Source organism: Saimiri boliviensis, chromosome 5 (assembly GCF_048565385.1).
Source record: "Saimiri boliviensis isolate mSaiBol1 chromosome 5, mSaiBol1.pri, whole genome shotgun sequence".
In the NCBI taxonomy this organism is placed as follows: domain Eukaryota; kingdom Metazoa; phylum Chordata; class Mammalia; order Primates; family Cebidae; genus Saimiri; species Saimiri boliviensis.
Genome location: NC_133453.1, coordinates 76930906 through 76943944, shown reverse-complemented (window position 1 = coordinate 76943944; position 13039 = coordinate 76930906). Strand labels below are relative to the sequence as shown.

At 32.6% G+C, this 13039-nt stretch overlaps 1 protein-coding gene and 1 non-coding gene across 4 annotated transcripts in view; one reads left to right on the top strand and one right to left on the bottom strand.

The window, feature by feature from the left end:
- Positions 1 to 13039, bottom strand: part of KCNH7 (potassium voltage-gated channel subfamily H member 7) — a 477505-nt gene that overhangs the window by 309610 nt on the left and 154856 nt on the right. The window lies entirely within an intron of this gene.
- LOC120364392 (U6 spliceosomal RNA) lies at positions 4822 to 4927 on the top strand. The gene has a single exon (XR_005579654.2). It is a non-coding gene; the product is annotated as a U6 spliceosomal RNA (small nuclear RNA).

Sequence of the window (13039 nt, the reverse complement as noted above, 5' to 3'; positions counted from 1 at the left end):
AGAAGAAAAAATAATCAAACTTAAGAAATATTTGGAAATGACCAATAACAAAAATAGTTAAAACTGTGTGGGATACAGCTAAAGTAATATTTACAGGTAGTATAATAACACTAATTTCTTTTAATTTTTTTTTTTTATTTTTGTTTTTGAGATGGAGTTTCGCTCGTTACCCAGGCTGGAGTGCAATGACGCGATCTCGTCCACTGCAACCTCCGCCTCCCGAGTTCAAGCAATTCTCCTGCCTCAGCCTCCCAAGTAGCTGGGACTACAGGCGTGTGTCATCATGCCCAGCTAATTTTCGTATTTTTAGCAGAGATGGGGTTTCACCATGTTGACCAGGATGGTCTTGACCTCTTGACCTCATGATCCACCCACCTCAGCCTCCCAAAGTGCTGAGATTATAGGCGTGAGCCACCGCGCCTGGCCTAATTTATTTTTCAAAACAAGATGAATAAACTCAGCAACAGACTTAAGAATGTATGAAATAATAAAAAAATGTTAATGAAGAGCAGAAAAAATAGAAATAATAGTAATAGCTTTTAACCTGAGGAAGCTGAAAAAAAATAGTAATAGCTGACACCCACATAGTGATTACTGAACTATGTACGCTGAACATCGTTCTAGGTTTTTTATTTTTATTAACTTACATTCTCCTTGCCAGGAATATGATGAATTATTAGACCAAATATTAAAATATGATATTTAAAAACAAGCCCAAATATTCTTTAAAATAATAAAATAGGCAAATTATAGAATAAAAGAACCCACCAATAACAAAAGTAAGAAAGAAAAACAGGACAAATTTACTGATGTAAATGTAGTCTAAATAACGAGAGGATAAACCAGACAATATTTTGAAAATAAAATGCCAATTTAGATGCATTAGACTAATTCCTAGTAAACTATGGCTTATCTAAGTTGATTTAAGAATAAATGGAGGAAAGTATTACAATAATTAAAGGGGTGTATCAATACTTTATAAGAGTTCCACATGCAACCAAGAATGTTTACAAACAATTCTACCAAGAATGTTTACAAACTACCAAATTGCAATATTTGCAAATTCTATCAGAATATTCTACAAAGGGATTATGAAAATATTCACCTTTTCTAGACTACAATAGTATTGAGAGAAGAACAGTAGTAGAAAGAAAAAATAGAGATCAGTATGATCAGTATCACTCATGAATATAAGTGCAATGTTTTTACATAAAATACAGCAAATCCTATTTCACAAGGTATGAAAAAAAAGAAACAACATTATCAGTCAGGTTAATCCCAGAAATATTACTTTAACATTAAGATATCAACTAGTAGAATCCACCATATATCAGACTGTATTATCTAGTCACAATAATTCATTCCTTCCCTTCCTGGGATGTTTCTTAATCCCAGGGCCTGGGATTTGGCTATGTGATTTACTTTGCCTGATAGAGTGTGAAGAAATATAACACGCCATGTCCGATTGCATGATTTGGTTTTCTCCCTTGTACTTTTGCTCTCTGCCGTGGGAATAGAACGCCCCCGTTAGAGGATGCTCATTTGATATGGCCCCTGGAAAGGGGAGAAATTGGAGCTCAATTAATATACATTTGACACACAACAATCGCGTGACATAAGGAATAGATGAGTGTTTTGTTGTAAGCCACGAAGACATTTAATTATTGGTTACTGCAGCAAAACAGATTAAAGTAGCAAAGCCTTGTGATAATCTTCAATGGAGCAATACATTATTAAAATTTAACGTCTACTTACAATTTTTACAAAAGATCTTAGCAAAGTAGAGAATGAAGAAATTCACTTACGCTATCTGCCAAAATACCAAACCAAAACAACAAAACATACTTACATAGTACTTTACAATTTTTAGTAATAAAATAGCATAAATTTTATGTTGAAGATTAGAAACAAGAAAAAACGTCCACAATCATCACTGCTATTAAATATCATCCAGCCTACATAGTAAGACAAAGGAAAAAATGAACATGAATTAAAAAAGAAGACTTTGCAGATGACATACTTATATACAAGGAAGGTTCAAAGAATGGTAAAATTTTAGAATAAGATAGTTTATCATCTTTGCTGAGTACATATTAATATAAAAATCAACTGTATTTATATACGCCAGAGAAAAAAGGTTTAGGAAATGTAGCAAAAATGATAGTAACAGAATTATTGAGTAATTAAGTATAATCTAATAAGATATATGTGAAACCTTTATGGAAAAATATTTTAAATTTTAATGAAAGGCATTTAAGAAAATCTGAATAAATGGAACAATATCCACATTCCTGGATAGAAAAGTCAATATCTTCATTATGCTACTTCTCCCTGAATTTAACCACAGAATCCACGTAAGTACAATAAAATCCTAACAAGTGTTCTTTGTGGAATTAAAAAGCTGATTCATAGTCTTTTATAGAAATTAAAAAGTCTGGGAATGGCTTGAACACTGATTTTAAAAACAAAATATTTAGGGGATCTATCCAAGAGACATCAATATTCATTCTGAGGCTATAATAATTAAAAGAGATGATATAGCAGACATATACATGAATAGAGCAATTTAACAAAATAGAAATTACAGAAACGTTTCCATACATAACAAAAATATTTAAAGAACAGAAAAGGCACAGAAAATCAGTGTATAAAAAGACCATTTTACCAGAAAAATGTCTATATATACTTCAAAGTACACTGAAAAATCAATTCCAGGTAGATTAAAGATCACACATGAAAGGCAAACTAAAAGTTTTAGAAGATAACTTGGAAAATATCTTTAGGACCTTTCAATAAGGAAAGATTTATTAATGAAGACTTCTAAGGCGTTAATCTTAAAAGAAAGTGTTGATCAATATGATTACCTTATAATATACACCTTTTATTCAACAAATAACAACTCAGAAAATTTATAATGAAAAACTACAAATTGGAAAATGGTCTTTACAGGAAAGAAATAACAAATAATTAAGACTACAATAAATAGCCTAATAAAATAGGAAAAATAAGCAGATATTTTATAGAGCAAGATATATTATGTTCTGGTTCTACTTAAAGATGGAAAAACAAAAACATAACAAATGATATATAGAATATATGATACATTAAAATATTAAGGAATGATCAAGATACTTAGTAGTAAATAAGATTCAAATCAGAGCTACAAATGTGTTGGTTTGCATTTTATATTCATTTAGTAGTGCCAAAATTAAGAAGTCGGATAGCATCAAGCATTGATAATATGTGGATCTACAGGCAGCCTATAGACTCCTGAGGAAAATAAATTGATACAATTACTCAGAAAAATAATTTTGAATTATCTAGTAAAATTAAAGCCTACAGAACTGTTTGCAGCAGCAAAAGAAAAACTAGAAACAATAAATGTATATTAAAGAATATTGGATAAATAAATTGTAGTATATTCATACATAGGTATTCACTTAGGGGTAAAAATGAATGCATTATTGATACATGCATCAGTACAAGATAAATCTAACAGCTGTAATTTGAATAAAAAATATGCAGGTACAAAGTAAGATGCAATATATTACCACTTACGTGTAATTCAAAAACGTTCAAACGTAACCATGCGTTTTACTGGTATCTTATTAATTTTGTTAAAAAATGAGAATAATGATAAACACAGAAATACATTAGGTAGGAAGGAGAGGATGTCCTAAGTGGATTTTTTTTTTTTTTTTTTTTTTTTTTTTTTTTTTTTTTTTTTTTTTTGAGACGGAGTTTCGCTCTTGTCACCCAGGCTGGAGTGCAATGGCGCGATCTCGGCTCACCGCAACCTCCGCCTCCTGGGTTCAGGCAATTCTCCTGCCTCAGCCTCCTGAGTAGTTGGGATTACAGGCACACGCCACCATGCCCAGCTAATTGTTTGTATTTTTAGTAGAGACGGGGTTTCACCATGTGGACCAGGATGGTCTCGATCTCTCGACCTCGTGATCCACCCGCCTCGGCCTCCCAAAGTGCTGGGATTACAGGCTTGAGCCACCGCGCCCGGCGATTACCTAAGTGGATTTTAAATGTTCTACTTCTTACGCTGAGTAGTGGATACTTAGGTATTCTATCTAACTTACATATTAAAATACTATTTTATATATGCTAATTATTTTATGAAATTCAAAAAATTAAGCAAAATTTAGTATGGTAAAAATCATGAAGGTGGCATGCAAAGTCTTAGAATTAACAGTGTATACAAATCAATTAAGATTCTATGAAGTTGTCCTATGTATGTTAACTACTAGAATTCAATTACTATATTAAACACATGGGTAATAGCATTTCAAAATTAGAAATAGGCTGTCTGGACGGAGGCAGATAGTTAAGAAAGCAGTGCTGAATCTACCTGTATTTAACTCCCATGTCCTTTCCTAAACACTCCCTCTTCAAAATTTAAATTAACTTGGATGCCTAAAAGCAGACGCAGTGTTTTCTTGGATACCTTATGCTAGTGATTCTGTTAAAAAGCTATCTTCCATGCAGGCAGGAAGATTTACCTCTAAGGCTCTGCTTCACTTACAGGAAAGCATGTTAGCATCTGGAAAAAGTTTGGTAAGGGTTTAAAGATAAGCAATTAAAACTATGAAGTAATCTCTTGGTAAATCTCATTGACGGCACCTCCAAATTTCTGTTAGGTTTAAACAGACAGCAATGTTATGGTAAAACAGGTATGGTTCATGTTCTTATCTGTTTCTGAAATAATTATAAGTTTTTAGCATTTGGGATTCAGAACTTAGGGAAAGAAGAGAAACACCAAACATTCCAGTTCCTCTACTTCCATTGACATAGTTGCATTAAAACAGTATTTGAGTGCTCGCTTCGGCAGCACATATACTAAAATTGGAACGATACAGAGATTAGCATGGCCCCTGCGCAAGGATGACACGGAAAACTATTTGAAAAGTCTCAAAATAGAAAGAACCGAATGTACCTTCCCTAGTAAACAAGGCACTTTCAATTTCTATTTCAATGTCTAGGAGATACAACTGTCAGAGTTGACATCCTCTGGAGCTTTTGAGGCAATTTTTAAAGAAATTCAGAATGAAATGGTGCAAACAGAAGTACCTTGGAGAGCTCCAGTATAACTTCACAGAAAACCTTTCTCCATTCTATACTACCACATAAGGGTCCATTTTGTGACAGAATAAAACTCATATTCTTGTTCTGCATGCTTAATGCTTCCCTGGGAAATACTACTCATGTCTAGGAGTTTATAAGGATATCATTTATGAAAAAAATTTTGATAACATGGCTTAAATATAGAGATAATTTTTGAGGAATTAGTTTAAATTTGTTAAAACATCACTCTACAGCACAAAATAATAATTTTGTGTTGATTAATAGCAATAATCCTTTAACTTGTGTAATTGTTTTAAGCAATTTAATTAACTGAATGTAAAAAGATTATTTTAAAAGACAGCAATCATAGCAAATCCAAAAATTACAAAAATCTGTAATTTTTGACAGATTAAATAGCAGAAAGTATAGAGATCTGAGAACATATACCTCAAAAAATGTTTGTTTAATTGTTTGGCCACTAATTCATTCATTGATTCATACTCATCACAGTATTTCCTTAAACATTTTATTAAAATGTATCCCACAGAAGAGTCAGCAAATTGTCATGCATAACCTAATGATTTTTTTACAGAATGAATATATCTATTGTATCAACACTCAAATTAAGAAACAGAGCACCATCAACACTGAAAAAGCATCCTTCCTACCTCATTCAAGACACCAATCCTCAGATACTCTTGTGCCTGCTTCTTTTATTAAGACTTACATTGGAGAGAGCTATCAATGTTGCTGCATGAAGCTGTAGTTTGTTCATTCTTATTGGCATGTAATATTCCACAGTATACTACAACATCTTTATTGTATGCTTGATGAGCATATGTAGTTTTCAATTCAGGTTCATTATGAATAATGCTTCTATAAACATTCTTGTACATTTCTTTTGGCAAACATATTATACATTTCAGTGGAATTATTGACTTATATGGTACCTGCGTGTTTAGCTTGGTAGATTCTGTCAAACATCTTTCCAGCCTGAGTTTGTCAATTTACAGTCACATCAGTTGTTTGTGGGCATCTTAGTTGCTTCACATTCTTACAAACATTTGGTATTTTAGCCATCCTAGTGGATGTGTAGTAGTATCACCTTTGGTTTTAATTTGCTTTGTCCTGGTAAGTATCTATTCATTTACTGGCCATTTGAATAGTCTCTTTTTAAAGTTTCTGTTCATTTTTTCTATTGGATTGTCATCAAGTTATTTTGAAGCTAGATTAAAACACCACAATTAAAAGGATATTTGTAAATTTGCAGGTGTTAAGTAGAAAACATTTTAATAAATTAAATATGTATATATGTATGTACACATATATACATGTGTGTGTCTGTGTATGAAATATTGAAGATGCCCATTTACTAGATCACATGAAGGCTGAGAGTTTTCCTAATGTGGCATTTTCTTTTCTTTTCTTTTCTTTTCTTTTTGAGATGGAGTTTCACTCTTGTTGCCCAGGCTGGTGTGCAATGGTGCAATCTCAGCTTGCTGCAACCTCTGCCTTCCAGGTTCAAGTGATTCTTCTGCCTCGGTCTCCAAAGTAGCTGGGATTACAGGCGTGCACCCCCACACCCAGCTAATTTTTTTTTGTTTTGTTTTAGTAGAGATGGGTTTTCTCCATGTTAGTCAGCCTGGTCTTGAACTCCAACCTCAGGTGATCCATCCATCTCAGCCTCCCAATGTGCTGGGATTGTAAGTGTAAGCCACTGTGTCTGGCCAAATGTGGCATTTTCTTAACAACTTTCCTCTTGTGAGAGTAAGAAACTGTGTATGTAAATTCCCCAGGAGAGAATAGGAAGTGTAGTACAAGCTCAATAAATATGACAGCTACTCTTATTATATATACTCTTATAAAATTTAGTTGACTTGAGTTTGAAGCATTAATAACATTGCTAAGGAATGATGATATCCCTGTACTACATGGAGCTCAAAATCAAACCAAAGGAACAACTGATAGCTGATCAAAGATTTTCATCAACAATTATTATATATTTTTTTCTAATAAAAATCTCCTCATGATGACTTCACAAATATTAGATAGAAGGGCCTTGTGTAAGGTTTTCCAGTACCTCAGAATAATCTGAGAAAGCTGTCGGCCTAAGGATTATGGCTTCACTGGCAGCATTAGACAACATATCAAACTCAAATGAATATTCTGGGGTCTTTTTCTGTGTGTATTTTGCTTTAAGTCTATGAGAGTAAGAAACTTCTGTAACTCACGATTAACAAATTTGGATACATATGTTTGAATCAGGTGACCTAATTTCCTGTTGATCGCAGCCCAGGAATTCTTTCAAAGTTCTTTTGATTGGTCATATTTTCCTAGGAGATACTGATCCCATTTGGAGAATAGAGAAATTATTTGCCTTACACAGGATATGTATCCAAATGTAGAGTGAGAAAAGTCTGTTGCCTTGAGATTGAAGAAAGTTGATGATTACACATTTATACTAAAATTGACCAAAGAATTTGAAGTATACACAATTGTCACCAATGCCTTTGCAGGATATTTGAGTCCAGGATATTTGTATTTCAACGTGAACTTTCAGAAATGTACATTAATGCTGAGGGAAAATTTGAAATAACAGGTCACAGGTGTGAAACTGGAAAGAACAGCCTATTATCCTGGAATGTGAGACTTCAGAAACAGGTGACTCTTTTCAGCCAAATTGACTATAAGTCTCTGAGTTGTAAAGGAAAGAGAAGAGCCCCCATAAATTAAGATTGATGAATAATACTTTCTCAGAACAGTAATCTATAGTTTTCAGAATAGAAAGGGTTGCTATCAGGTAATCATATTTTCAGTCATCCCAGACAACTGTTCAACACTATTAATATTTTAATATTTTCAGGTTTGCATGTGTAGGCTTATATGCTTGTGTGTATTTAATAATATAGTAGAGTACATTGGTAGATGATTGAGATATATTGTTTTAATGTTATGCTTTGGGGAAGAGGGATTATTAAAGCCTTAATAACTTCTAGAGTTAATACTATTATTCTATACTAATGCATCCCTGATGTACTAATTACTGAAGCACTCTGAGCAGTTGTTTAAAATATAGGATCAATTTAGAGGGTTAAATACAGAATAACAACATCAAAGTATGCATGTCTTGCTTTTCTGTTGAGTTTCACATTCAACTTTTTTCTTTATATCATTATCTTATTTCTTATCCATTCATTAACCTAAGAGTCATACCAAAAATGCTTTACAGTGTTGTTTTTAATTATCTGTCTTTCAGGGTGAAAACCAAGGCGGGGTTCAGCTTTGTGTTAATTAATGTATTATGCTTAGTTTATTTCTACACCCTACATTTCTCTGTTTTACTTGGCCTTCTGAAACATCTTTCTGAGTATCAGTTAATGTGCTTTTGAAGAACCTTTCTAGAAATGTATTTGAATTTTGTAATGTCTTTGGAATTTACACATTTAAGGCAATAAAAAAGTTTTGTTTTATAAAAGTGGAACACATGAGATATTTAAATCTGCTATAGAAACAAAATCCACAAAGAATATAGCATCTTTCTAGTTAAATAATGGCAATATGTAACTAATTGATGTTTTGCAATTTTAAGGGCTCATAGTATTGAACATTACAGTCTCGGCATTTTGTGCTGATTCACTTTGAAGGACAAAAGCAAATGAGGAAGCAATTTTTACTGGAACAGTACCATGATTATTCCCAGAGAAGAGTGGAAGGCTGGGTGATTAACACCTAGTGGGCCACCCTCCCTCTAACAATATTTTACCCAAGCCAAAGTAGTCTATAAGTCTTGAAGAGAAAGACAGGCAAGGAAGAAATGGTGAAGAGAAACAAACAAAAGGAGTGATGTGAAAAATCAGAAAGAGATGACACAATTGCTGGGCAAGAATGAGTGAATAGGACTCATGGAGAAAGAAAAGGAGTTAGGTATGTGTGATGTGCATATACAACATAGGAAAATCTCAAGTCTTTTTATATGTATTTTCCATAGCATCAGCTGAATGTCTATAAAGTGTTATGCATATGAATCATCAGCCCCAGTCTATCTACTCATTTATTCATTAGACATATACTCAGTTCCAGTAACTAGAGTTACAGTGGTGAACAAGACACAGCTGTGTTCTACCCTCATGGAACTTAATAATCTAGTAGGAAGTTACCATTATACTAACAGATATATAAATACCTATCATTAAAATAATGACTATTCTATGAAAGTGACATTCTGTATGAGAGGATCTCAAATCTTGTATGAGAGTCCAGAAAAAACAGTGTGGAAGAAGGGTTGCAAGTCTGAGTTTTGAAGTCAGGGTCTTAGGTTTGGTTCACTTATTGGCTGAGTGGTTCTCAGTTATTAAATCTTCTAAGCCTTCATTTACTCACTTTTAAGTGAGTGTAATATTAGTATTTACTCTATAAAATGCCAATTAAAATTAAAGAGTTAATATGCCAAAGAAGGGGAGTTACAAGATGAGATCAGGAAAATGCCCATCGGGCTTTGGAATTGGTATAGTTACACTTCTCAGGCTGCAGAGTACAGTGTGACTGAGGGTTATCATGCTAATGTATATCACATATATTCTTTTGTATACATATAAATCCTTTTTATTTAATCTTTAAAAACAATTTTTAGAACAGTTAAGAAAAGTAAGACATCAGTAGTCTTTTACATGGTGATTATTTCTGTGGTATAGGATTATGGGGAATTTTCACTTTATTAATCATTTTTGAGAAATTTCAATTTCTGGAAATGAACTTATGTCTATTTTTAAAAAGCAAAAAGGCAAAATAAAAATAAATAAAGTGATAGTAAGTGTAAACAAAATGAATAAAGTGATAGTAAGTGTAAAATGTTCATATTCCAGTAATGAACTGTAGTGAGCTGTAAAAATAAAGCTTTCAATGTTCAGACAAAAAGCAGCATAAGTTAAGTAGTGATGGGGAATGCAGTAGTATGAATATGCCACACACAAACGGTTTCTACGTGACCTTATGGAAAAAGGATGAGGGTGGTGATACAACCAAGGCATAAGTAAAATGTTAGGGCTTATGGTGATATCATCTTTTTTGTTCTTGTGATGATTATATGAGGTGTTCATTTGTGATAATTTAGAAAGCTATATGCTTATGAACCATGCACTGCTCTCTCTATATATTTCAACAACTAAATCAATTTAAGAGAAAATAGAGAAAGGTACAGACTTCACCTTCAGCCCTACCCAAAAACTCATACCTTAGCAGTGAGTACTATCTATGTTCATGCTCTTCATGTTGGTTGAATTTGGACCCCCCAAAAAAATCACCCCATTAATTTTGCAAATTGAAAGGTTACAGGTTTTAGAGTTTGTTTGAAGCCAAGGTAAATTTAGATTTTAAAATTAAGTGTTGGCTACAAGCATAACAGTAGTTTGTAACTAGTTTTAAGTATGTACATTTTTAAATAACACAAAAAGAGTTCAAGTCAAGACTTGGGGTATGTGAAAATTATTTTCTTTTTACTTTAAAAGAAATCCTTGTGTTATTTAACTTGCTTTAATGCATTTGGAAAACAGTGTCTTATAAAATGAAAGTCCTAAGAGATAAAGAAATTTCTGAAAATCTTAGCTGTTTGACACTTGTTACTTGCTATTACAGGAAATTAAATTTTTCTGTATTTTTCAAAAGTAATTTTTTTCTTAGAGATTGAGTAAAGTGAATTTATTTACATGATTAGTTAACAAAGGTAAAGACATAAAGCTATTACTGACTCTGTTAAATGATGGGTCAGATCTTAGAATACAGTACTTATTCTAATGCACAGAAATTTCATGAAGCCACAATGGAAGAGCCAGATCTCCTTTCCTTCCAATTCAAAATGCAACCATTCATTGAAAAAAAAAATTATCTAAATGTCCATAGGTACCAGGTACTGTTCTCAGCAATGGGAGTCCAGAATGGTAATACATACGTGTGATGTACATAGCAATTGAAATCTGTCCCTCAAAGTTAGAACCATAAAGCCTTGGTGTTGACATCACCCAATTCTTACCAATTATGAAAACTGATTCATTAATAAGTCTAGTTGTCCTGAGAATTGGGTAGAGAGAGAGAGTGGGAAACTTTGTGACAAAAATTGTACTCATATCTAATACAACAAAGTCATGGTTTAGATAATCTTATTTCATAATTTGTGGCAACAGTGATAGATTGATAGAGTGACACGATTATTTTTCAAGACATAGGTATTATAACATAAAATACTGAAAGAATGTCCTACTAAATGTTATCCATGATTATTCTGTGTAGTTGGGTTATACACGATTTTACTTTCTTTATGCATTCTGTAATTTAAATTTTAAATAGACAGTAATTGCTTTTGGAATCAAAGGGAAAATAGCAAATTGTAGAGACCTTGAAACTAAGTTTAAAAATTGACAAAGAGACCTGTCTCTATTTGCAATGATCAATATCACAACATTTATATATAACCATGGAGAACCATCATTTCCTGAATGTTGGTCCAGGAAAAACCCAGACAATAAATGATTTCTCAATCAATACAATTCAACTCCAGAAAGACTATTTATAGTGTTCTGGCACTGAGTATGACTTGGTTAATATAGGGTAGTCTAATTTTTATTTATTTCTTCTTCCTAAGGGTATGGATCAAAAATAGGTACAGGAGATGATATTGAAATAGGATATGCTGAAGCAAGAGTTAAAATTTGAAGCATTGTAGCAAAAAGTGTAATATAGAAACGGTTTTACTGCTAAATGAACCAGAACTCTCTGTTGCAGGGCATGACAAGGCAATGATGTATGTTTATTTGCTTAGAGACACATTAAATTTAAGGACATAGAGATTTGCATCCCTCTTACTGTAGCAAATCAGAATATCCAGTTTCTTAAATATACATATCTTATTCAGTAACAAAGCATACAATTTCCTATTCAGAGAGAGTGTAGATATTTTTTAAATTAACTTAATGTCTTTAAATCTATGTGTTTAAAATTCTTCATTTAAAAAAATTTCTTCCTTAAAAATTACAGTATTTTAGTGATGAAAATAAGCTTTGGATTCATCACCTATAATTTCCTTACTTTTGAGATGCAAGCATTGAAATAAAGAAATTAGGTGACTTTTCAGCTCAAACTTTCAAGGAAACTAATCCAGAATGTCAGAATTCACAAAGGTGAAACAAAGTGAAGACATTTTGAACAATGGGGATAGGGTCACATTAGGAAAGTGTCTAATTTTCTAAAATAGAAAGACCTTCCCTGTATGTCCTAATTTATTTAGAAATCATGTCTCTCGAATTAAAACATAGCATTTTTCTGGTATCAACAATTAATTTTTTAGTACTTGTTGGGTACCTGAAAAATTATTCCATAATGCATTCAACATAAAAAATATTTTTGGACCATATATTTGGGGAACTTAGCATTATACTTAAGAGATAACCTGTACAATTAGAACATTGCTATAGTACAAGGTAATATGGAATAAAATTCTGACTGAATATATTCTAGCAACAAATTGTATAGCAAGAGGATGACTTGTTACAAATGCTTGGAAGGAAATATTGGGATTATTTGGAATCACTCTAGGATGAAATCCCATTCCCAATAATCTTAGTGTACCTGAGGTGGTGCTGGGAGATTGGTAGAGTTCTGAAAACTGAAGCAAAGGTTCAAACAAGTAAATAGATGTATGACATTTTACAGCAGGGATAGAAGTGCCTGGTGTGAGGAACATTTCAGATATATGAGGAAAAAAGAGAAAAAAAGCCATAATGGGAAGTTAGGGATACATTTGAGAGGCTATGGTAGTCATTCAGGAAGAAACATGTCAGGTCCTGGCCTACAGAACAGAAAGAAAGGTACACAACTAAAAATCAGAGAAAAGTACATTAAATAGGATATTAAAAAAATCAACTTACATAACCTTAATAATGAATGATTGTTACTCATTGTTCAGTCAGGAAAGATAGAA